Raw genomic sequence first — 26,204 nt, 5'->3', positions numbered from 1 at the left:
CTAATCCTCATTGGGTAATTCCTGGCATTTGCAAGATGGGGGCACTTAAGAGTGGGTTTCACCTCGCCTCCCCCACCATAGGGGTGGAGTTGGCAGAGGTGGGAACACCTTCTGGGCTGGCTAGTTTTTCCCATCTGTCTTTCCACCGAAAAGGAGGGGAGACAGGAAGGGGGCCTGCTCCTGATAGCAGGAGAGACAGGAGGTCGCATTACAAAGGCTGTCAGGCCTTTGAGGCTCTCCTGTCACAGATGGCTCTTCCTGGCCTGGGGGAGGTGTGAACACCTCCGCCCAGGAAAGGCTTTGTTTCTGGGTTCAGGGAGCAAAGGTTCCCACCCTAGGGGTCCAGAAACCTGTCTTGTGGTGGCAAGCTGGCATGTACTAGTCAGGGAACCCACCTGAGGCTGGTCGTTCTTCAAGGGGAATCTCTAAGATGTCCTCTGTGCGCATTTTTCATCAAATCTCACACTGGCATCAGTGTGGGTTTAATGTGCAGAGAAGTTTGATACCAAACTTCTCAATTTTCAGTGTAGCCATTATGGTGCTGTGGAGTTCGTAATGACAAGCTTCCAGCACCATAAACTCTTAATGGCAGCACTAAGAATGGACTTAGACACTGTATGGGTACAAGGCCCATGCACCTTTACCCTCATCATGGGTACTGGGCACCCGACTTGAGGGGTGACTGATCTATGCAGGGCAGTGGGTTGTAGGCATGGCACACAAAGATGTGTACCATGTTGACTCTTCGCTTTGTTCTGTACCAAAACACACAGCCTGCAAAGGCAGTGTGTGTGTGTGTGTGTGTGTAAAGGTACAGGGCCTCTAAGGGTGGCACAATAAGTGCTGCAGCCCTTAGAGGTCTTCCCTGGTCACAGTGCCCTGGGTACCTGTGGTGCCATTTACCAGGGGCTGACCTGTGGCTCGAGATGCCAATTGAGTTAGTTTTGGGGAAAGAACACAGGCCCTGGCAACCTGATTGGCAGGGACCCAGAGCACATCAAGTCAAAGTGCATCACTATTCTGGCAAAAAGTGGGGGGGTTACTACAACAGAAACCCACTTTCCTGCACTGATTCATTCTGGTGCTCTCTATGATGTCATTCTGTAAAAGTTTTCTGCGTGTAATTACACTCTTTAAAAAGTATGCAATTGATCTTGTTGATAGTTTGTTCTCTACAGATCGCAATAGAATAAATGCTTAATGACATTATCTCAAACCCAGTACCCTTAATATCGGGAAAATCCATCTCTTTCTTTGTATTTCATAGAATTTATAAAATAGAGTTACATGCATTGTAGACTGCAAATTATTATCATCACCTGGGCAATTACACATTGTTTTTGACCAATCATTAGTTACCGGAAAACCTACTAAATGACGGAATATCCCAAATCTAAAACGAGTCAAGATCAATCTTTCATAGCCACTCAGTGTGAATTTTAAATACAGCTGCATACTATAAGTGGAACTGTTAACAATGGTAGAGACACATTCTTGACTGTAAAGGAAGAAAATGCAGACAATTACAAAGTCTTGAATAGTGCCCTCATAGATGGGTGTGGGTTAACCACTGAGCAATACATGGTTAGGTTAGGGGACACACAGAAGGCAAACACTCAACACTGGGTAGATTTTGTAGTTATTACTATTAAGGCTCTGGAAGGCTGGCTTCCTGGAAGTAATGCGCATGAGTATGAATGACTGTCTCCACCAGGGAGAAACACAAGTATCATGGTGTTGGTGACCAGAAGAAGCAAAATTCTTCTAAGGCCCAAGAGAACGGTGGGGAGAAATCTAAAGAAAAGAAAGTCTTCTGAAGGTTTCCAAAAATCTTCCTCTGGGATTGGGTCCCATTCCTCCTCTAAGAAGAAATCTTGGTGGTATTTGTGTAAGTAAAAAGTCCATAAAGCAACAAATGCAAATTTCTCTAAGTGTAGCACCAATACTACTACTACTGCTCCTAATGGCCCTAGATATAACACTGGTCGTAGTAGTGCCCCAAAGAGTTTAGAAAGGTTCATCTTGGGTACTGAAGTGGGTTCCAGCCTGGCTAGGACACCCACTCAGGCTTTTTTCATCTGTTGTGATGATACCACTGAGAGTGCACCCTTATTGTAAGTCCCACTAACATGGGCAAATACAGACCACAGCCTCTCATCAATAGTTAGGAAGCTGTAGCTTACAGGGACACAGGTGCCAGTCTAACTATGGTGACAGAGAAACTTGTGTCTCCTGAGCGGATTTCCTAAGTGACCAGTGCTAGCAATGTTAGGACAGATCAATCAATCAGAGTACTTATAGAGCGCGCTACTTACCCTTGAGGGTCTCAAGGTGCTGAGGGGGGGTGGGGGGGGGGGGGGGGGGGGTGCTGCTACTGCTCGAAGAGCCAGGTCTTGAGGAGCCTTCTGAGGGCGGGTAGGTCTTGGGTCTGCCGTATGTGGGTAGGGAGGGTGTTCCAGGTCTTGGCAGCGAGGTGGGAGAAGGATCTGCCGCCAAAGGTTGTTCGTTGGATGCAGGGGACAGCGGCGAGTGCGAGGCTGGTGGAGCGGAGCTGGCGGGTGGGGGTGTAGAAGCTGAGTCTGCTGTTTAGGTAGGCTGATCCGGCGTTGTGGAGTGCTTCGTGTGCGCGGGTGTGGAGCTTGAAGGTGATCCTCTTGTCGACGGGGAGCCAGTGTAGGTCTCTCAGGTGGGGGGTGATGTGGCTGCAGCGAGGGATGTTGACGATCAGTCGGGCGGAGGTGTTTTGGATGCGTTGTAGTCGTCGTAGGTATTTGGCTGGGATTCCTGCGTAAAGTCATTGCTGTCATCCAGTCTGCTGCTGACGAGACCCTGTGTCACAGTTTTTCTTGTTTTGGTCGAGATCCACTTGTAGATCCTGCGGAGCATGCAGAGGGTGTTGTAGCAGGAGGAGGCGACGGTGTTGACCTGCTCAGACATGGTGAGGGAGGAGTCGAGGATGAATCCTAGGTTGCGTGCATGGTCGGTGGGTGGTGGTGCTGTTCCCAGTGTGGTCGCCACCAGGAGTTGTCCCAGGCAGAGGGGGTGGGTCAGAGGATGAGTACCTCTGTCTTGTCCAAGTTCAGCTTCAGACAGCTGCTCCTCATCCAGTCGGCGATGACCTTCATTCCCTCGTGGAGGTTGGTTTTGGCGGTGTGTCGGTCCTTGGTGGAGAGGATGAGCTGGGTGTCGTCAGCATAGGAGATGATGTTAAGGTAGTGATGGCGGGCCACTTGTGCGAGGGGGCCATGTAGATGTTGAACAGTCTCGGGCTGAGGGATGAGCCCTGGGGGATGCCGCAGATGATGTCGGTGGCTTCGGATTGGAAGGGTGGGAGGCGGACGCTCTGGGTCTGCCAGAGAGGAAGGACGTGGTCCAGTCAAGGGCCTTCTCTTGGATTCCGGCTTCTTGGAGGCGTGTCTTTAGAGTGCGATGGAAGACCGTGTCAATGGCAGCCGACAAGTCCAGGAGGATGAGGACTGATGTTTCGCCGTTGTCTAGTTGGCACCTGGTGTTGTTTGTGGCGGCGATGAGGGCTGTCTCGGTGCTATGGTTTGGTCTGAATTCGGACTGGGATGGGTCCAAGATGTTGTCTTCCAGGTGGCGGGCCATTTGCTTGTTGACGATTTTTTCAATGACCCTTGCCTGGAACGAGAGCAGGGAGATGGGCCGGACGTTATTGAGGTCCTTGGGGTCCGCCTTGGGCTTCTTGAGGAGGTCGTGGATTTCGGCGTGTTTCCAGCTTTCCGGGAATGTCGCTGTTTCGAAGGAGATGTTGATGACCTTCCGTAGTTGGGGTGCAATGGCTGCGTCTGCTTTGTTGAATACGTGGTGTGGGCACGGGTCTGATGGAGACCCTGAGTGGATGGAGTTCATGACCTTGCTTGTCTCGTCATCATTGACGTTGGACTAGGAGGTCAGGCGGATGGCGCTGGTGGTGTTCACAGGGGAGGTGGAGTCTGGCGTAGTCGGGGCGGTCGTGGTGTTGAAGTTGTCATGGATGTCAGGGATCCTGCGGTGGAAGAAGATGGCTAGTGAGTCGCACAGTTCTTGTGAGGGCGGGATGTCGTTGGCGTTGGGGTTGGAGAGTTTCTTTACAATGCTGAAGAGCTCTTTGCTGTTGTGTGCGTTGTTATCCAAGCGGTCTTTGAAGGAGGATCTCCTGGCTAATCTGATGAGGTGGTGATGTCTGTGGGTGGTGTCCTTTTGGGCTGCGTGGTTGTCCGATGTGCTTTCGTGGTGCCATATTTTCTCCAGTTTCCGGCATGCGCGTTTGGAGGTCTGGAGTTCGTCAGTGAACCAGGTGGCTCTCTTGCTGGCATGGCTGTTGGAGGGTTTCTTCAGCGGGGCAAGGGTGTTGGCGCAGTCTTCGATCCACTGTCTGAGGTTGCGGGCTGCAGTGTCTGGGTTGGTGGGGTTGGTGGGTGGGTTCTGGGCGAGGGTGGGGATCAGTCATGATCAATCCATGGCAGTTGTCAATCTCAGCTGGGGAAGGGTAAAAGGCCCAAAGAGAGTTTTGGGATCCTCAGACCTACCTGTGGACTGTCTACTTGGCAATAATTTGGAAACTTCAGCCTGGTCTGAAGCGGAGTTCAGGACTAATAATAATAATAATCCACATTTGTAAAGCACAAACAATCACCCTTAAGGGTCTCTAGGCGCTGGGGGCCGTCGGGAAGATTAAGCAAGCTATTGCCCAGAGTCACATGGTGCTGGGCTAATCTGCCGCAGGTGCTGGGGATCGAACCGTGATCCCCAGAGTCTGGAGTCAGTCGCCCTAGCCGTGGCGCCACACCTCTACCTCATGGAGAAATTATGGGAATTTCAGCCAGTGTCTTTGCTGTCACTAGGGCTCAGGCCCAGAAGCAAGGCCCTGAGGGAGTCCTGGATCCTGAAAGAGTGGACCAGCCAGCTCCCAAGAGAAGGAGCAGGAAGGGTAAAGATCTATCCTCCTCTAAGACTCCCAGTGAGATTCAGCCTCCTGAGGGATATGATCTCAGTACTTGCGAATGAACTGTCCCAGAGGAGCTTGGTCCTGACAAGGTAGAACTACTGGGTGCAGGGAGACCTTCCAGGGAAGACAAGTCTGGAGCAGAAAGCCTGCCCCTCTCTTGAACAACTCAGACAGCAAAAAGTTGCAGAGGACGCAGGGAATGTCAGTGGGTTCTACAGGACTTATTGGGAAATGTGGTATCCTGTTTTCTGAAAGTTGAGACCCCAAGCCTGATGCCACCATGAGGTTAGCCATACCTCAGAGGGGCAGGGGTTGTCTATTGACACTGGCACATGACATCCCCCTTGCAGGACATCTTGGGCAAAGCAAGACTTAGGACAGGTTTGTCCCTCACTTTCAGTGGTCCTACATGTCTGAAAACACCAGGGAGTTTTGTCACTCCTGTGTTACCTGCCAAGCCAGTGGTAAGTCAGGTGGCACTACAAAGGCCTCCTTTATCCCACTACCAGTTGTTGGGGTGCCCTTTGAGAGGGTAGGGATAGATATTGTAGGTCCCTTAAATCCTCTACCAGCATCTGGCCATAGTTTTATTTTAGTGCTGGTGGACCATGCCACTAGATGTCTAGAGGCTATTCCCACTAGAAGGCTACAGCTTATGTAGTGGCCATGGCTCTCCTGGGAATCTTTTCTAGAGTTGGGTTCCCTAAGAAGGTCTTGTCAGACAGAGGTACTGAGGTTAGGCCAAGCTACATCCCTGCTATGTGTTAAGAGTGTGGTGTTGACTATAAGTTTACCATACCCTACCATCCGCAGGGATATGGGCTTGTTGAAAGGTTCTCTAATAAAAGAGAGGGACCCAACAGCCAAAGGGGTAGGATACCAAGAAGACAAATGTCAAAACAGAAATTCCCCTTTGGGTGGATTGCTATATCATCTATACTTTCAAACACAACAATAAACTCAGAAGGGAGTAAAGAGGAAATATAAAGTTGACTTCATAAAAATATACAATTTATTCAGGTAAATATTAAAAACACAGAATATCTCATCATCAGTACATAATTGATAAAAATATACAGTTATACAGAATAAAATCACACAAATATAAAAACAGTGCGGACAATTAGGGCGTACTCCTCAAATAGACTATTTGAGGCGTGCGCCGTGATTGCCTGCACTCTTGAATTCAAGCAGACCGCTGGGGGTTTTGGGTCTGAGGTGGCTGGGATTACAACGTAACCTGCTACGCCGTCCACTATTCGGAATATACGGCCCCTTTAGCTTGGGATATACGGCCTGTATTAACTGACCGTTTTTATAAGATCCAATATTGGTGGTTTCGATGGTTCAAATGATGAATTACAACCTTCGAAGTAATCGTGGAAAGAAATAGATGAACATATTTTTGGAACAAAGATTATATATATTTGTGGGATTCAAATATTATATCCTGAAGAAGGTGTTGGCACTTTAAATACGTGCCCACCGAAATGCGATGATGCATTTATTTTAGTTGAAATACGTTAAGTGTATGAAGTAACGACCCTGAATATAAAAGTGATATAGATGTCAGAGTGTGATTGTGTTTTCGACTACTGTATTTATCTCATGACAATAGGATCCATTTATTCCTTATTTTTTGTCTCCCACTTTTTTGTTTTTATATTTGTGTGATTTTATTCTGTATAACTGTATATTTTTATCAATTATGTACTGATGATAAGATATTCTGTGTTTTTAATATTTACCTGAATAAATTGTATATTTTTATGAAGTAAACTTTATATTTCCTCTTTGCTCCCTTCTGAGTTTATTGTTGTGTTTGAAAGTATAGATGATACAGCAATTCACCCAAAGAGTGAGTTCTGTTTTGACACTTGTTGAACGGTTCAACAAGACCCTCAAAGGTATGATCATTGGACTCCAAGAAAAGCTGAGGCTAAAATGGGATGTCTCACTACCTTGCCTTCTCTTTTCCTACAGAGAGGTTCCTCAGAAGGGGGTGGGCTACTGCCCATTTGAACCTCTGTTTGGACATCCATTTAGGTGCCCATTATGTCTAGTCAAAGGAGGATAGGAGCAACCTCTCAAGCATCCTAAACAGGACATAGTAGACTGTGTACTGAGCCTACGTTTGTGCATGGCTGAGTACATGAAGAAAGCCAGCAAAAAACCTTGAGGCCAGCCAGGAGCTTCAGAAAAGTTGGCATGACCAAAAGGCTGTTCTGACTGTTTACCAGCCAGGGCAGAAAGTGTGAGTGTTGGAGCCTGTGGCTGCAGCAGCTCTCAGAGACAAGTTGTGTGGCCCCCACTCTATACTGGAAAAGAAAAGCGAGATCACCGAATTAGTTGACCTAGGTACTTAAGGAAGTCCCCATCGGGTACTTCAAATGAATCACCTGAAACCTTTTCTTGTCCAGGCTGACATGAGCTTGCACATGGCCACTGATGAGGGACTGAAGGAAGAGAGTGACCCTCTCCCTGATCTCCTCTCTAAGGACCCTCTTGATGTATCGGTTGAAGGAGTAGTCTTGGCAGACAGCCTCAATCATCAACAGCAAGCTGATTGCAGACAGTGTTTTAATCAGCTTCCTGGTCTCTTTTCTTTGACACCCAGTCAAACCACCTAGTGTACCCATGAAGGGGATACAGGTGACAGCCTGCCTGTGAAGAGCAACATTTACGGACAGCCTGACCATGTCAGAGATTGCATCAGGACAGAGGTCCAATAGATGCTGGAGTTGAAGGTCATTGAGCCTTCAGATAGCCCTCGGGCAAGTCCTGTAGTCCTTGTACCAAAAATAGCCCTCGGGAAAGTCCTGTAGTTCTTGCACCAAAACATCACACCCAGGATGGTTAGAGATAGTTGAGGTTAAGTGGAGAAGTGTGGCTCACTGGTTAGAGGAGGCAGACCTTGAAGCAGAGGTCAGCCCGGGACCAGGGTTCAATTCCCGGCTCGGCGGGGTCTTGAGTCCTAAAATGTCCATGGACTCGACAATTCTCGCTCCGGTGCCTACTCGATTCATGGGTTCACACTCTGCGACTCTGGGCAATAGCTTGCTTAATCTCCACAATTGCATCTCGCGGCGGGATGCCTGGCTTTCACCTTGCAGATACCCTGCTGGGGTTATCTCACAGGGGAATACCAGGATGGGTTCCCTAAGCAAGCGCTTAGAAACCGCTCGGTGATTTGCGCTATATAAATTCCTGTACATTTACATTTACATTTAAATGTTGACCATAGAGCTTCAATGCAGTCACTAAGACGGATGCCCATCCAATTCCAAGGGTAGATTACCTAATTGATACATTGGCCTCTGCCAAATATTTCAGTACATTTGACCTGTTTGCTGCTTATTGGCAAATCAGACTCTATGAGGATGCCTAACCAAAAACAGCATTCTCACCCCCCCCCCAGTGGACATTATCAATTTATTGTGATGCCTTTTGGTTTGGAAAATGCACTTGCCACATTTCAGAGGCTGGGGAATAACGTCTTAACAGGTCTGGAAGTCTATAGTACAGCATAGCTAGATGATATAGCTGTATTTAGTCCCAGCTGGGAGGAGCACCTGGTCCTTCTCAGAAATGTACTTGAGGCCCCACAGAAGACAAGCCTCACTATCAAGGCCACAAAGGTCCAGAAAGGGTAGAGGAAGGTTGTGGACTTAGGCCATCTTGTAGGTGGAGGACCAAGTTCAACCATTGGAGAGCAGAATTCAGACCATCATGGACTGGATTGCTCCCACTACTCAGACTCAGGGCAGAGCTTTCTTGGCCCTGACTGGGTACTAAAGAAGATTTGTTAAGGGTTATGGATCCATAGGGACAACCCTCAATGATCTCACCTCCAAAAGAATGCCTAAGAACGTTCAGTGGATAGTTAGTTGTCCGAAGGTATTTGATGACCTAAAGCAAGCAATGTGCTCTAGCTCCAGTTCTACAAAGTCCTGACTACTCTAAACAATTCATTGTCCAGACAGATGCTTCTGAGACAGGGATAGGAATAGGTGCAGTATTGTCACAGCTTAATGCAGAGGGTCAGGATCAACCAGTAGCTTTTATAAGCATAAGGTTGACCCCCAGGAAGACAATTTGATCAGATATTGAGTGGGGTGCCTTTGCTGTGGTCTGGACCTTGAAGAAGTTGAGGCCTTACCTGTTTGGCACTCACTTCATTGTTCAGACAGACGATAAGCCCCTCTTATGGCTTAAACAGCTGAAGGGAAAACCAAACTTTTGAGGTGGTCCATTTCCGTATGGGGGATGGACTGTTCAGTGGATCATAGACCTGGGAGTAATCATGCCAATGCAGATGCACTCTTCAGATATTTCCACTTAGAAAATGAAGACTCAACTGGGCAAGGTTTGTTTCATAACTCACGTTTGGGGGTGTGGGGTTGTGTAGGAAAGCAGGATCGGCTTTCATGGTTACCCCCACTTTTTCCCTGCTGTCAGTGTGTTTTGACTGTAGTCTGCTGCAATCCTGTTACTCAGGACCCCAACAACTGTGCTCTCTCCACTAAATTGGCCCTGGTAAGTACTTTGGTACATCCACAATTTGCAACTGGTGTCCACTTGTACGTTCTTAGTGTATGGTACTAAGGTTCCCAGGGCATAGGTACACCAGGGTTCTCCCATGGGCGGCAGCATGTATTGTGCCACCCACAGGAGTCCACTTAAACTAACTACAGGCCGGTCATTGCATCCTTTGTGAGATGGCGCTTGCACCTATCACAACAAATATAAGGTTTCATATATTTGAGGTCACTGCATTTATAAACTATAAGTCACCCCTATGGTAGGCAGGGTGCTTGGTTACAAGTGTGAAGGATCCCTTGCATGAGCAGGACACCCCTACAAGCCCCAGACTCGATTCTTCAGGCTTTGTAAGTGTGGTCAGCCATTTTAAGGTATATAGTGGACATCAGTCATTATAAGATGTCTAACTATATAATGGCTGCTCCGAACCTGGAGAATCCCTAGGTTAGATTTACCCCCAATAAAAAAGAGAACCCTCTCTGCAATTCAAATGTCAGATTTAAACTTGTCCCTTGGAGTCAGTGCATGTAACAGTCATACCCAATCAGATCCTAAGGGACAGTATATCTTTCACAGGATTGGTCATACTAGCAAAATAGATCATATAATGCTAGATCTCCATCTTTGGAAATATTTGATGGACATAGAGGTATTAGAAAACAGGGGGAATTGGAGGGGGGTCTATGGGTTGGTTTATTGACCTCTATATCTCAAACCCTATCAATATCAGAAAAATACAGGAGATATAAAGTCAGACTATGTGTTGTACTTAATCTAAAAACTACACTGGGTCATGGAGAACACCAAAGATTACATTTGGCTGAAAACTTCCATCAGACCACCATTATGGCGGAGTATCGTCACGTGGGATACGGATGGTGAATCCAAATCTTACCCCACCCATCAGGTGATGGTGTAGAGATGGATTATAACGTAACCAACTAGCCACAATGTATCTTTTAGGTGGTGATGGTGTGCAAAGTGAAAGAAGTGTATGCTAAAATTAACTACTGTAACAGAAAATATGTTTAATAGGTACTATTACAGTGTTAAGGTTAAAATAACGCCCCATAGTGTGAAAATATAACTATGGGAAGGCACGACAAATTATGTCCAGCTTTCTTCAGGACCGTGATGTATTAACACTGCTAATGTCAGTGAACAAATAGTGTGATATGTGAGACAAGAAAAGTATCAAGTCAAAAATAATCCTACCAGAAACTTGGATCTCCAATGTAATCTGGAGGAAAATGGAATAGTTATCCCTTCCTGTGGAAAGAATTATATACAAAATACGTAATATCAAGCTGTGTTTTCCAAAACACCAATAAAGAAGAAAGAAAAAGTATAAACAACACATATAGTGAAGACAAGCATAATGTCTACTTCACTGAACAGAGGCAATAGTCCTCCTGCATTTGCATGCCATGTTTGTTTTTGCAATTGCATACTCATCCAGCTTTATGTGGGAAGATGCCTCACCTCACCCGGCACCCACTCGGGCAAATGAGGCCCGCTCTTTTTGAAAAAATGGAAGAGGTAGTGGAACAACTTGCATTACAGGGATGATATAATTGCATTAGATTCCCATCAAGACTTCCAGAAAGATTTTCAAAACAACCTCCAGTTGCCAGTACCTAGGTCTACTTTGTCCGTTTTTATAGTTTGGGGACAGGCATTACAGGAACCACATGGATAGTGGCCCTGTACTGTAGGGAGATCCCAGAGTGTGGCTGGTCTGTCTTTCACTGGAATCCTAGACCTAGTGCCTGTCCCCAAACTATAAAAACTGACAAAGTAGACCTAGGTACTGGCAAGTTATGGCTTCTGAAGAAACACACTAATTGTAATTCTGAGAGAGTTATATATATGGTCACCTGTCCTTGTTCTCTAAGGTACATCGGGTATACTACTAAGCATGGGAGAATTTTGCGAATCTCGCGTTCGCGAATTTTGCGGATTTGCGAACTCGCAATCCGCAAAATCCGCGAATTCTCGCGAATTTGCAGATTTTTTTTTGTGTTCGCGCGGATTTCTGACAGTTCGCGAGGGTTTTGTACAATTTCGCAAACGCGAACTTACCGGTCGGGTCGCAAGTTTTGCGAACTTGTTGTTTCTACGTGTCCAGCCTGTTTGGGACACTCTTCTTCATCACTGCCACTCTCTGTCACCACTGCCACTCTCTGACTACTCATGCCACCCTCTGGCCCACCCATGCCACCCTCTGTTTCATCACAGCACCCTCTGGTTGTCCAGTCAGTGTACATTATTGTGGCAAAGCAAAGCACACCTTCCCTGCCTCAAGTGACCTGAATTAATTTGGGGCTGATTAATGTGTCACAGAATATTTTTTTAGCTGGCACCTGCTTCCTTAGTGCTTCCTGATTAGTGATCTTTTGCACTTGCTAAGTGCTTTCATTGTTGCAAAATTAGTTACAACACCTGCCCTGCCCCAACTGACAATAATGAATTAGGGGCTGATTAATGGATTTGAACTTCCAGCCTGGCTCCTGCTTGTCTCCCTTAGCTGTAATTCAGGACCTTTGTGGCATATGTGTAACTATTCTGAGGTTCAGGGCAGGGTCACATAATAGTTGCAACTGGTACCTGAACTCTGGAGGGGCCCCTCAGGAAGCACTACAGGAAATGGCTACTAATGATGAGCCTGAACTTTTGAACCTGGTAAGTAGTTTCAGTTTTGCTAAGATCGTATTTCTGCAATTTAGCGCTTATTCGCGGGGCGCGAAGTTGCACTGGGAAGCCGCGAACTCACGCGAACAGTGCGAGCAAGCCATAAAATGCGCTGCTCGCGGATTTGCGGATTTTGCGGGAGATTCGCGAATCTCGCGGATTGCGAATTTACCGAAAATCCGCAAAATCCGCGAGCGAAATGGATTTTCCGCCCATGCTTATATACTACCCGTAAAATCAAACTCAGGATCAGCGAGCATAAGAGCACAATTCGGTGCCATAACAGTCTACTCGCTTGACTGACCTCTTTCTCACTCATAAACATACAGCAGAAGACATGAGGTGGGTGGTTCTAGAACAGCCGATCATTCCACCCCATATTCGCGACATTTCTAGATTCTTGTATATTAAAGAACAAAAGTGGATTTTCTCCCTCAAAAGTGACAGCAGGGGCCTCAACGATGATATATCTTGGATCTCGCTATAGGCCATCTATTTCACTCCTTTTTCCTCTGACATATGAACAGTTGGTTATCCAACAGGAGACTTTTGAGATATGATGCCTACGTACCAGACATTGGTTGCTCATATCTGGTGTATAACAATATGATGTACTCAGCATTTTGCCTGGCCTAGCCCACAGCATTGAGTTAAATACATCTAGAGCATCATGCTCCACGATGTGTTATTGATAACTGCTTCCCTTATCCTTGTACCTAGTTGTGACAGGCCTTTAATTCTGTTGGGATGCACTTCGGTGCAGTCTTACTTTCCAGTCTGATTGAGAGCACATGATCAGTTCCCTATTATATACGAGACAATTGTGGGCACCCTATACTTTTAATTCCATCAAAAGCCCTTCTATAGGACATCTGTGTAGTACATGTGGAGCGCAACGATGTTTTGCACTCTTTATTTTTCCTTGCTTTTCCCTGAATCTTAGGGTGCTATCTAATACATTTCCAATATCAGGCTCCATCGTTGTCATAATTTAACTATAATTGCCTTTATGAGCCTATGGCTATGCATACATCTTTACACCTAATGCCAGCACTCAACATTGATGAATTTCTGTGCGCTCGCACTGACATGCGGATTTACGATATTTTTATAAATCTTCTATTCCGGGCATTAAATAGTGTTTTCGCTCGTATTTCTAGTGCCTGCACGAACTTTGGATCAGTGCTGGTATTGTAGAAATTGAGTTTACATTTGTTAATAGTTATAAGAATTGCCAAATGCTGTACCAGTAACTTCTGTCACTCCGCGGCGCATGGGCAAAACTTCTGTTCTCAGGTGCGCAAGCGCGAGAGATACCTGGCTGACGATTACTCATGCGCTAGAGGCAGCGTGTTAGTCTCCATGCCTCTGACCTTGCGCGGTCTGGAGCAGTGTGCCTTGTTTCCGCAGGTGGGCCATATTGAAACCAATTAGCTCGGGTTTAAAAAGACGCGCTTTCCTCCCGTTCGGTACCTCCACTCCCACTTGGAAGCAGGCGAGGGGTACCGACGGAGAGGTGAGTACAGGGGCAAAATTGAGCATATTCAACCTTTTTACTGTTTTCCCAGGAACTGCCTTTCTAAACTCTTAAACCTTATAACCTTGAACTTCTCTGGAGTGGTTCCTTTAGCTCTACATCTGATTCTATTTTTAAAAAATGAGACTTAGTCTCTGATCTGGACCTGTTGGGGTTCAGTCATTGGTCTGAGGTGTCCTTTTTGTGTGAGCAACTGGAGGTTGTTTTGAAAATCTTTCTGGAAGTCTTGATGGGAATCTAATGCAATTATATCATCCCTGTAATGCAAGTTGTTCCACTACCTCTTCCATTTTTTCAAACAGAGCGGGGCCTCATTTGCCCAAGTTGGTGCCGGGTGAGGTGAGGCATCTTCCCTTATAAAGCTGGGTGAGTATGCAATTGCAAACACAAACATGGCATGCAAATGCAGGAGGACTATTGCCTCTGTTCAGTGAAGTAGACATTATGCTTGTCTTCACTATATGTGTTGTTTATACTTTTTCTTTCTGCTTTATTGGTGTTTTGGAAAACACAGCTTTATATTACGTTTTTTTGTATATAATTCTTTCCACAGGAAGGGATAACTATTCCATTTTCCTCCAGATTACATTGGAGATCCAAGTTTCTGGTAGGATTATTTTTGACTTGATACTTTTCTTGTCTCACATATCACACTAGTTGTTCACTGACATTAGCAGTGTTAATACATCACGGTCCTGAAGAAAGCTGGACATAATTTGTCCACTAAGCTGAAACATGTCGACCACACTGCACGGCGCCTTCACATAGTTATATTTTCACACTATGGGGCGTTATTTTAACCTTAACACTGTAATAGTACCTATTAAACATATTTTCTGTTACAGTAGTTAATTTTAGCATACACTTCTTTCACTTTGCACACCATCACCACCTAAAAGATACATTGTGGCTAGTTGGTTACGTTATAATCCACCTCTACACCATCACCTGATGGGTTGGGTAAGATTTGGATTCACCATCCGTATCCCACGTGACGATACTCCGCCATAATGGTGGTCTGATGGGAGTTTTCAGCCAAATGTAATCTTTGGTGTTCTCCATGACCCAGTGTAATTTTTAGATTAAGTACAACACATAGTCTGACTTTATATCTCATGGAGGTATTAGACCATAAAGATAGCAACCATAATGCATTGCACTTAACTATGGAAGGCATTCTCAATTCCGTTCAAGTTCTGCAAGCCGCAACATCATGAAATGGATCATCCATTTCAAATAATAAACGGAATGTAAAATGGGCCCAGTCCAACAGTAGCCAAAAATTTTAGAATGTATATACAAAGAAGTTGTTGAGTTGCTCTGTTGGACCTGGCCCATTTCGCAGGGTCTCACCCAGAGTTTATCTGTATTTTGCTGTATCCATTTCTGTTGGCATTAGGAATCTGTGCACTATTTCTATGTGCTAACCAGTGGTAAAGTGCTTGTGCTCTCTCCCTAAAGCATTGGATAATCGGGTTCTTCCTGATTGGTAGTTATAATTTACGTCTAAGTCCCTAGCAGATGGTATCACATGTACAACAGAGCCTGTAAATTAAATGCTAGTAGTGTTCCTGCAGCATTCATTGTCTCAGCCACTAAAGTACCATTTTAAGAATGTCCCAGGACTGCCACCGTAGCCTGAATTGCAGTTTTAAACTACCATTTCGACCTAATAAAAGAAACATTTTTTCTGCCCTAAACATTCCTTTTTAATACATTTAAGTCACCCCTGAGGTAGCCCCTTGAGGCTCATAGGGTAGGATTCATTGTTTTTAAACAAATAGGACATGTGGGTTTAAGTTGTACATGTCCTGGTAGCGAAAAACTCCTAAAGTCATTTTCACTACCATAAAGCCTATCTTTCCCACTGACTGGGTTACTTTATTACATTTAACAAGTGATAACTTTGGACTGGGAGCAGGTACAGATGTCCTGTTTAGACTCAAATGCATTTTAATTTAATATCCTCTTTAATGGTAAAGTCTGATTTTAAGTCATAATTTTGAAACTGGCAATTTCAGAAAGTTCACATTTTTTGTTCTAACCTTTTGTGCATTCTTCCAATGGCCTGTGGCACATGTAAATGGCTCTGCTGTAGGGGGTTATGTATTCATCCCAGAAAGTGACACAAAGGGGGCTATATTTGGGGAGGATGGTTGAACCTGCCAGGATTGCTGTGGGCGGAGCTACTCCATGCCCCACTTACCCTTTTAAGGGTTTGTCTCCAGAATATCACAAAGAAACCTGACACTTGACTTTTGTCACCCCAAACCTATTGGACCCTTGACAGGGGAAGGGAAGGACTTTCCAGAACCAGATGTGGGGTAGAACAGCCCCCCCCCCACACAGGCTGGCACCAGGTATAAATATTGGACCCACCCTCAGCACTACTCTTCAGTACCCCCTGGACCTGTAGAAGAATAAGAAGGCCTGCCCTGCTGACATAAAACGTTGTCCTGATGCCTGAAGATCTGCACTGGCCTTGTTGGTTGAAGGAAAGCTAGGCCATCTTATTAAACACAAGACTACCAGAAGGGACTCCAAGGGCTAGTTGGCTGGCCTCCTGTTTGAGCTACAGATACAGACACACGCTTCTGAGGCTTTGAACCCTGCTGCTAGACCTCTGCTGCTATGCCTCCTAAAAACACAAGTGATGCCCCCAGGTGGTGGACTTTTGGTAGTAAGCCAAGACTTAGAAGAGTTTTCAACAAAAATGTCCTTGAGAACTGACAGATGACCAGCACCAATCTGTTAGCCAATCTGCCCAAGATGCATTGCTGGTTGGATTGAGTCTGTGATAGTTCCCACTACGTTCTTCTCCGCAATGGCATATCTTATTCGGCAGGATGTTCCAGCAACGGTATCTGGCCTTGTGGAGCCCGCTTCAGCTTATAGCTTTGTCTCACTGGAGATTTTCAACTTCCAAAAAATTGCCTGAGTTTGAAGGTCAAAATTTTCACCGGCTCGACCAGAACCAGCTCCCCATTTATGAGGACCGCCACCTTGGCCTGGAAATCTAGCTTTTCCCACTTCTTGCATTTCTTACCATTGTCAACGGCTTCCCCAAGTCTTTGTCTGTCGGTTCCCCATCATCAACGACTCCTCCTCAGCTGTAGCCTGCTACCTTCCCTCTCTAAACTCTACCTTCTCAGGAGCTTTTCTTCAGAGACTTTTTCCAAGTAGAAAGGTAAGCCCAGATCGGGCTTAATCCACCCCTTGTATCAGACCTGCACTCATCTTGGTCGGCCTTGCTCTACTGAATGGATTTTTTAGTCATTTTATTTATTACTATTTTCTCTATTTTTCTACATTGATTTAGAATCTTTCTTGTGTTGTGTTTTAACGTTATTACTGTTTTGTGCTGCATAAATATTTTCAGATTGCCTCTAAGTTCAGTCTGATTGCTTTTGGGCCAAGCTACCAAAGGCTTGAGGTTGAGCCTCAGTGGGGGCTTCCACCCATCAACCAATTTCATTCACTCTCAAACAACTGGCATCTAGCCATCATAATGAGTAAAGCTCGAGCACTATTACTAATATTCATGAAAACCTATTTGCTTCCCTAAGTAATCATGTTATGTCCAAAATTAAGTTGACTACTACTAACAAAAAACATGCTACATGGTATAACAAAATGCTAACAAGCTACATCTTATCTTATTCGAGCTATGGTAAGAGATGGCAGGAAAATCTATAAACTGTATCATAGAACTGCTAAGAGAGAATGGAATGATAACAGGTGGCCTTACATTCCTACAGTAGCTAAGACAAAAGGGAATAAAAGTATATAGTTGCACAAGGAAGATGAAGCTCGTTGACTAGAATAGATTTTCACATTCAACCACAGGCCTGGAGAGAGCCCTTTCTCAAGGTATATACATATATCGAAGAGGAGAGAACTGTAAAGGGGGTGCCAGAAATAATCAGAATGAACTTTCCATGTTATGACCCTTCAAAAATTGATCTTAAGGACACTTTTAATGCTATACAAGATATAAGATGAGGCAAAAGGCCTGGCCCTGACAGATTTTTTTATCTGAAGCACAGGTGTGGGCACCGCACACAAACCACTTAAAACATAGAGTACAAAATAATATTTGAAACAGTCATACCTCTTAGTTCAATAACAAAAAGTTACAATTTATTTATTGCAGACTGCATTAAAATCATGAGAAAGGGGGCAAACAAATCGCAATATCCCACTGTCAGATAAGGATCACTGCAATATTTATTGTACCCTCAATAGTGATCCGAGACAGGCCAGGGACCACCCAATCATGTTGTCATCCTTGGGTTTTAAATAGGTATTCCTTAAGAAGAAGGATTGTCAGCAAATGACTAGAGTACAAGAACATGTATTTCTGTCCATTTTTGGGAGCCAAAGAGCATTGCACAAAGTTTGGTACTAACATCTTCAGTAAGTGCTCAAGGTGCTTCCCTTGCCTCTCCAACTGGTTCTAAGAGCTTATTATGGTATTTGTCTAGACTTCTGCCCAATGCTTAACTTATAAAATTATGAGTTTAAGGGCTCAGAGTTTTTCTTAGGAGCCGACTGCCAAATTCTTGAGTTACTGAAGACTCCACCTCATACCTCTATCTTCCATCACCCTACACTCCCTGTCTCATTTCCTCACTCTTGTCGGTTCGTCCCAGCAGTTCTCGATCCATGTCTCCCTGCAACCTATGCCTGCTCAGGACAATAAATGTTAAACTTTAAACAAGATAATGCTATATATGTATGTCATGAATTTCGTTTTTTAATGTGTTTGATTTATGGTTTACAGAACATACAAAAATCTTTCCCTCTTAAGAAAGGGACAATTTTCTCAAAACGTATAAAGGAATGACATTTTGGAAATGAATGCTACATTATGGCTATAAATTATATCAAAGAACAACAGCTCCTGTGGTCTAATACTGAAAATATATCATTAACTATGTAGCTAAATAGCAATTCAAAGCACACAACAAGGGCTATCAGAGATGTCAAAAAAGGTTACACCAACAATTTGAGAGAATACTCAATACTGTTTATAAACCAAATCACAAATCACAAAATTGTACAATTATATACAGCTTGTCACATAATCATGTGAACACAAAAAGAGAAAAGGTGCACAGTGTCCCAAGTGTACATGTGAAACCAAAAAAGTTAAATACATAAAAAACATATATGGTCTGACCAGCCAAGGGTGATTGCGGAAACGCCATTCAGTGGCATCTTTACCGATTCAGGCACCGTCCTGTCCATAATTCTCTACTTATCCGAACTAAGTCCAATGATGTGGACATACCATGCGCTATCAGGCGCCCTTTCGAATATATAAGTCCTCGTCCTCTACGTATTGAAAGCTTCACGCCCTTGAATTTTTCGACCACTACAGTGTACCCGGCTGGGCTACCTGTAAGTCATTTACAATTTTTTATCATGTATGGTGAGAGAACAAGCTATCATTCAGATGTCCCCCATTGTCCTGTCCTGATGAGACCCATATTTCTAAGGGTCGAAACGCCGTCGACGCCATAAGGAACCGAACCAACAATTAGTGCCTATGATTATATATAGACACTACGATTAATTCATTATCAATATTTTGGTCATTTTCCTTTCTACTTGTTATTTTATGAGAAACCTCTGTGTCTGTACTTAATATATGTTGTTTATGTATTTAACTTTTTTGGTTTCACATGTACACTTGGGACACTGTGCACCTTTTCTCTTTTTGTGTTCACATGATTATGTGACAAGCTGTATATAATTGTACAATTTTGTGATTTGGTTTATAAACAGTATTGAGTATTCTCTCAAATTGTTGGTGTAACCTTTTTTGACATCTTGTTAGCCCTTGTTGTGTGCCTTGAATTGCTATTTAGCTACATAGTTAATGATATATTTTCAGTATTAGACCACAGGAGCCGTTGTTCTTTGATATAATTTAATGCCCTGGTTCCCATGTGAGTAGGGTCCTCCTTGTTCTCTTTTGAGACATTATGGCTATAAGCATTTTAGTAGAATTAATTATTTGATTTTTAAAGCAAAGACAATACAACTATTGAAATGAACATTTCATGCACAAATGGAGATTAAATCCTTATTGACGTGCTTCACTTATTTGACTCAGTGTATCAAGATGGTTTTGATGAGTTACCAGGCTGCAGGGGTGAGAGGCGTGCTGCATGGATCTTTTGATTTAAAGAGAGGGCATAATACGTTTTTGTAAAACTAGATACAATAAGGCCTTTGGTCGCTACAGCTTTTGATACTGAAGGCTCAGTAGGAGGCCCATCCCATTCTAGAGATGACTATTCAGAAGGACTCCATGCTCAGCACTGGTTTAATAAAAGATGACGGAGTAAGCCTCGATAAAAGGCCTGAGGAGGCTGGACGGACGAGGGACACAAATACAAGTCCTCTATTGTATTTGCTGTTACAGAATATAACTGGATAGTTTCATATGAAGGATCAGTCACACATTGACAGTCAAGTGACTAAGCATCTGTCTAAGTCACATAGTTTATTGTATATGATTACTTGAAATCATTACAATTTACACTTTAAAATACATTAAACCTAAATCTCCAGCTAAATACCACATAATAGCAACGAGATTTGCGATACTTAAAATCTAAATAACATTAGTAACGCGCATACGATGTTGACTAACAGTTTAAACACTCTACAAAAGTTCTACTATTCAAACTTTTCAAAGAACTCAGGTGACTGACATTGTCCAAAAATAAAATGACTTGATCCTCCTTAATGTAAAATGTCCTTATAAAAATGCTAAACATTACAATAAAATTTGGTCGACTACCATTTTTCTGTATTGTTCCAGTTATCCCGTGGTTGATTAGGCTATTAGTCCGCTTGCTACTTTGGCTTGTGAAGGGGTACCATGCTTGAACTAAGCATCTGTCACTTCCGTAGGTGTCCAAGGAAAGATAGGTTGCCAATTTATGTCAACATGCTGATGAGATTTATCAGAAACAAACTCTGAATCATGTGTTGCAGCAACTGTGCTGTCATGATATCAGGATCTCCTAAAGGCTGCTTTGTACTGAAGATCTCACCAACCTCCTTTGGATAATCCCTAAAAATGGTGAGATTGTATCATAAAGCCTTGAAACCTTCCAGTCTCGGGCCATCTTTATCCATCTTTAGGCACTTTCAGAGGGAAGGAGGACACCTTAGTTCTACTGCAGAATCTAACGCACACACTGTTGCCAAGATGAAGAACAACATACTAGAACATAAGGATTCATATGTAATGACGATACTGACAAGAAAATGGAGTAGAAGGCAGTGGTCTGAAAGGATAACTCAAACTTAAAAGAGACTTGTCGCCTCCATTGCTCATCCATAATTCTTTTGGCCAAAGATAAACAGACACATCTGTTCAAAATTATCATTGAGATATCTGCCAATATAATTATTGTTTCTAACAATCACTTCCAACTTTTCATTGAACAATTAGTAATTTTTTTTCTCCAGCTGCAGCAATGATTCTGGAAGCCTTTGTAGCTCACTGTCTGACTAGCTTTAAGAATTCCACAACATTCTGGAGACTGTAGACCCAACAGACTGTCACCATTGCAGTTCGCAACATTCTCTGCTGTGCCTCTGATGCTGCTGATGTCGACAGTGTAAGCACCCTAATGGTTTTAGATCCAGCAGCATCTTTTAACCCTGTTTATCACAATTTTCCCCCAAATGAACTTTGTACAGTTTGCATCATTGGGGTTCAGCACTCAAAATGTTACACTACATCAAATTGATACATTTATATTTCAACATGTGTTTTCTTTTACCTTCCACAGCATGAATTTCCACAACAACTACATATCATGCATGTAACAAATGCATATCCAGAAATGTATTCTTCAGGGCTCTGACTTGTATGCGAAAAACGTTGGTTCTGCGTAAATTTGAGTACATGTGCTCCTTGATGAGAAATGTGTGTAACGTCTGCTTCGGTGGTTCACCGAAGCAGACGTTTGCTTCGGTGGTCCACCGAAGCAGATCTTATGCACATTTCTCATCAAGGAGCACATGTACTATAATTTTGACACTTTTACCGGATGTAAAAATCCCTGTCCATTTGTATACAATAAATACTATGCAGAACCAACGTTGTTCGCATACAAGTCAGAGCCCTGAAAAAGTCCTTGTAGGACGTAACGCGTTGGCTACAGCTACTGTGGCTACTGTCTGTTGGTGTGATTTTTTAAATAAGAAAACTAATAAAGAATCTTTGAACAAAAGAAACTTTCTGGATATGCGTTTGTTACATGCATGACAGCAGTTGTTGTGGACATTCCTGCTGTGGAAGGTCAAAAAACACATGTTTAAATATAAATGTATCAATATGATGTAATTGTCAAATTTTGAGTGCTGAACGACCAAGGATGCAAGTTGTTTAGAAATTTTTCTTTCCTTTTGGAGTATACAGGGGCTGTACTTATTTTATTTATTTTGTGTCTTTTGTAAAGCCCTCAGCTACCCCAACGGGGTGTCCCGGCGCTGATTGACTGAAGGCCTGAGGTAAAAACCAAGGAAAAGCGGATTAACGGGAGAAAAGAAAAGTTTTCAGAGAGCGACGGAATTCTAGTTCGGTCTTGCTCAAGCGTAAATTAAGAGGCTGGGCCGTGCCAAGTTCAAATGTTCTTCTTCCAGAGTGAGATTTTTTAAATCTTGGGGTGACCAAGAGGCTTTTAGAGTTGGAGCGAATTGAGCGAGAATTACAGTAAGGTCAGAGAACTGATCTAAGATGAGCAGATCCGTTACCCTGGGTAGAGTGATAAGCAAGTGTCATAGCCTTAAACTCAATGCGTTTGCTTATGGGTAACCAATGCAGTTCACGGAGGTAGGGAGATATATGCTGTCTACGCGAGAAGCCCCCAATCAAGCGGGCTGCAGCGTTCTGAACCGTTTGGAGTTTATGACAAAGGCCAGTAGCTAAACCCAAGTATAGGCCGTTCACATAGTCCAAGTGGGAGATAATCAGTGCGTGGACTATGGTTTTTTGATGGTCACATGGGAGATAATTAATGAGTTTTTTAAGGGTTTTAATCTTGGAGAAAGAGGCAGCTGAGACTGATTGAATTTGTAAGTTCAATGACAGCTGTTGGTCCCTGCGTACTCCAAGATTCCTGACTGACTCTTTAGGGGAGGGTGCTTGGCTCAGATCTACCGGCCACCAGATATTGGGATCAAGAGGGGAAGGCTGATTGAAGAAAAGCACCTCTGTTTTAGTTGCGTTTAATCTCAAAGAATTAAGATCCATCCATTGAGCGATATTTCTGATGCAAGATTTAAGGGGGTCAAAGGTAAGAGTGGATGAATTGTCAAAAGTAAAAAGCAATTGAATATCATCGGCATAAGATGTGGTTTTAATGCCGGAATTAGAAATCATGTCCGCAAGCGGGGAAAAGTAAGCATTAAAAAGTAGGGGGCTTAGAGAAGAGCCCTGGGGAACACCCCATTTCAGTGGCTTGGGAGTGGAAGTGAAAGGGGGAGTATGAACCAGTTGTGAACGGTTTGACAGGAAAGAGCTAATCCATTTAAGGACATTGCCCTGGATTCCTACGGCTTTCAATCGATCCAGTAAGATTGGGTGGAAGACGGTGTCGAATGCTGCTGATAAATCCAGCAGCATCAACACCGCCCGAGATCCTCGGTCCAGAGCCTATTGAACGGAGTCTGCCATCTCTATGAGGGCAGACTCAGTACTATATCCTTTACGGAAGCCGTGTTGGGAGTCATGAAAAAGACCATAGGTCTCAATGAAATTTGCAATTTGCTGATGGGCTAGTCGTTCGAGTATCTTGGCTGGGGCCGGAAGGAGGGATATTGGCCTATAGTTAGCTGGATTTCCAGGGTCGGCATTGGCCTTTTTTAGGATGGGAACTATAACAGCCTGTTTCCACACCTCCGGATAACAGCCCATACTAAGGGAAGCGTTCCATATAGTGTTGAGGTAAGGGTTGAGGAAAGGAGCCAAGGCTTTAAATTGTTTTACTGGCCAGGGATCTCCTGGCGAACCTGACCTGCATCTAAGTAGTTCGTGCAGGGAGGCCTCTTCGGATATCGCTGCGAAATCAGCGAGGATAGGACCAGTCGGAGTACTATCAGGTGAAATCACCATTGCATTAGTATTCGCGTCGGTGGGGAATGAGTCCTGTATCTGGGTAATCTTATCCTCAAAGTATTCGGACAGCTGAGAACACAGTTCTTGGGAGGCGGGCTGTTGCTGGATTAAGGCCTAATGATCTGTAAAAGATCTAACAATAGAGAAGATTTCTCGCGGAGCATTACTAGCTTTGTTGATCTTCTCTGCTAGAAAATCTCTTTTATGCTTGATGATCTGTTTGCGATAATCTTTAAGTGCATTACGATACTCTAATTTGTGTTCTTCAGTATATCCAAAACTCCACCGTCTTTCCAATATTTTACAAAGTGATTTTTGTTTACATAATTTGTCAGAGTACCAAGGGGCTGCAGGCGAGGCTCTAAAAGTTTTTATTGGCCTATGAGGGGCCAATGTCTCAATAGCCTTAACAATACAGGTGTTCAGATTAGTAATACGGACATCTAAATTGTCAGCGGGGAGCGGGCTACTGTCTTTAAGATACTCCTCAATAGAGGCCTGAGAAATTTTACTCCAGTTTCTTCCTAATACCCGTGGAATAGAGATGGGTCTATCTAGACGGGTTAGAAGGATAGAAAATGGAATAAGGAAATGGTCCGACCAAATGACTGGAATAGGAGCTTCGATTGTGATGTCAGGAAGGTTGGAGCAGGTTAGATCCAGTATATGGCCCGCCCTATGAGTAGGGTGTACAACTAGCTGCCGTAGATTATAGGCAGCTAGGGTGGATAAAAAGTTAGAACTGATCGCACACGAAGGGTCATCAGTGTGTAAATTACAGTCTCCTAGCACTGAAAAATTAGCGTAACGAGCACAGGACTGAGTAATATAGTCCAAAAGGGCTGGGAGGTGAGAGGGACTAGAGTTGGGGGTCGATATAATAAAAGACCCGTGAAGGATACTCCGGGTTCCTTGCACCTTTAGCAGCTTAGTATTATTTGCCTAAAAACCGTTGTTGACATGTGCGGGACTCTATTGCGCCAACCCCTCTTTGTGTGCATGTGAACTTTGTGGAGTTAGTCACACTGTCCTACAATGCATTTGTCCTTTCTCTCTTAATGAACTCAAAAAGTTCATCTGCTTTCTTTTCTTTCCACTACTCACAAGCTTATTTGTGGCGTTCCTGGGGAGCACTCTCTTTCATACTTACAATCTGTATGCTAGACCTCTAGCGACTTTTGTTCACTCTTTCAGCTTTCAATTTTATGCTACAGACAATCCTAGTCTTTGCAAGTTCAGTGGTCGTTCTGATAATCTCTTACTCCTGCACTGCCTCTCTGAAGTCTGAATGTAGATTGGCCACCACTGGCGCAAATTGAATATTGAAAAAAATGAGATTTTGGTCAGCAGTGATCGACAAATTGTTTGGCAGCCATCTTTCTGGTCTACAGATTTTATTCCCTGCCCTAGCCCTTCTTACTCTGTCTTAGTGTTAAACAGTGAATACCTCTTTTCAAATGCATTGTCAGGTGCCTTTAATGGGTTCCTCTTGCACTTTTGTTATAAGGAAGACACTCCCACTTTTTCCACTCCTTTCTCAAGATGCTCGCTTCAATGCTGTTTTGCTGCTTTTTGGGTCCAATCTATTGCAACAGCACCTACAGCGATACTAATTGCACGCTGATCCATTATCTGCAGGATATGAAAAAATCATGTGGCCCGACTTGTACGTACGGTGCCTCAATTTATCCATCCGCCAGCACTTTGAAGTCCTAGAATTGGCTAATTCAAACTAGAATTTTCTTTGAGTTGTTAATCGATTTTTGGTGATCTTCTCCCATTATAATTGCCTCTCGCTTGGTCTTGACATCTTTGGTCTAGCTCGAAACGCCTGAGTTCAGTTCCTAGACTTTGTAAAGCTTGTTTTGGTCAATGATCTTTTTCAGTATTGTCTCCAACCCATTAGAACTCTCTGCTTCTGGCTCTAGGATATATTCTTTTTCGTCCTCTGTTCAGGAAAGAACTAAAAAACTTTCTATTTAAAAATCTTATGCATAAACACGTTTCTGCCATGTTCCTCACAACTTTCTTGTTTCCTTCAAACACTAAGAGACCCGCTACATAGTAGTGTGTTCTAAAAGTCATTTATAACACAGCAGATAACATTTGGGAGTACACTATTTGCGTAGGTGCCATTTGATTTCTCTCCACACCATGGTATTGGGAGATGTCATCAAGATGACTAAGGCGCTGGTGTTTTAGAAAAGGGGTCTAGGCGCTGGTGATAGATCTAAGCATAAAACATTACAATCCGCTGTTGCTGGAGGCGTTTTGGTTCTGCGGTGTGTCCTGTTTCTCAAGGCGACCTGCCCTAAAACGAAGCAGAAAAGAGCTTT

The sequence above is a fragment of the Lissotriton vulgaris genome, chromosome 7 (genome assembly GCF_964263255.1).
Source record: "Lissotriton vulgaris chromosome 7, aLisVul1.2, whole genome shotgun sequence".
NCBI classification, from domain to species: Eukaryota; Metazoa; Chordata; class Amphibia; order Caudata; family Salamandridae; genus Lissotriton; species Lissotriton vulgaris.
This window is presented reverse-complemented; position numbering follows the sequence as displayed.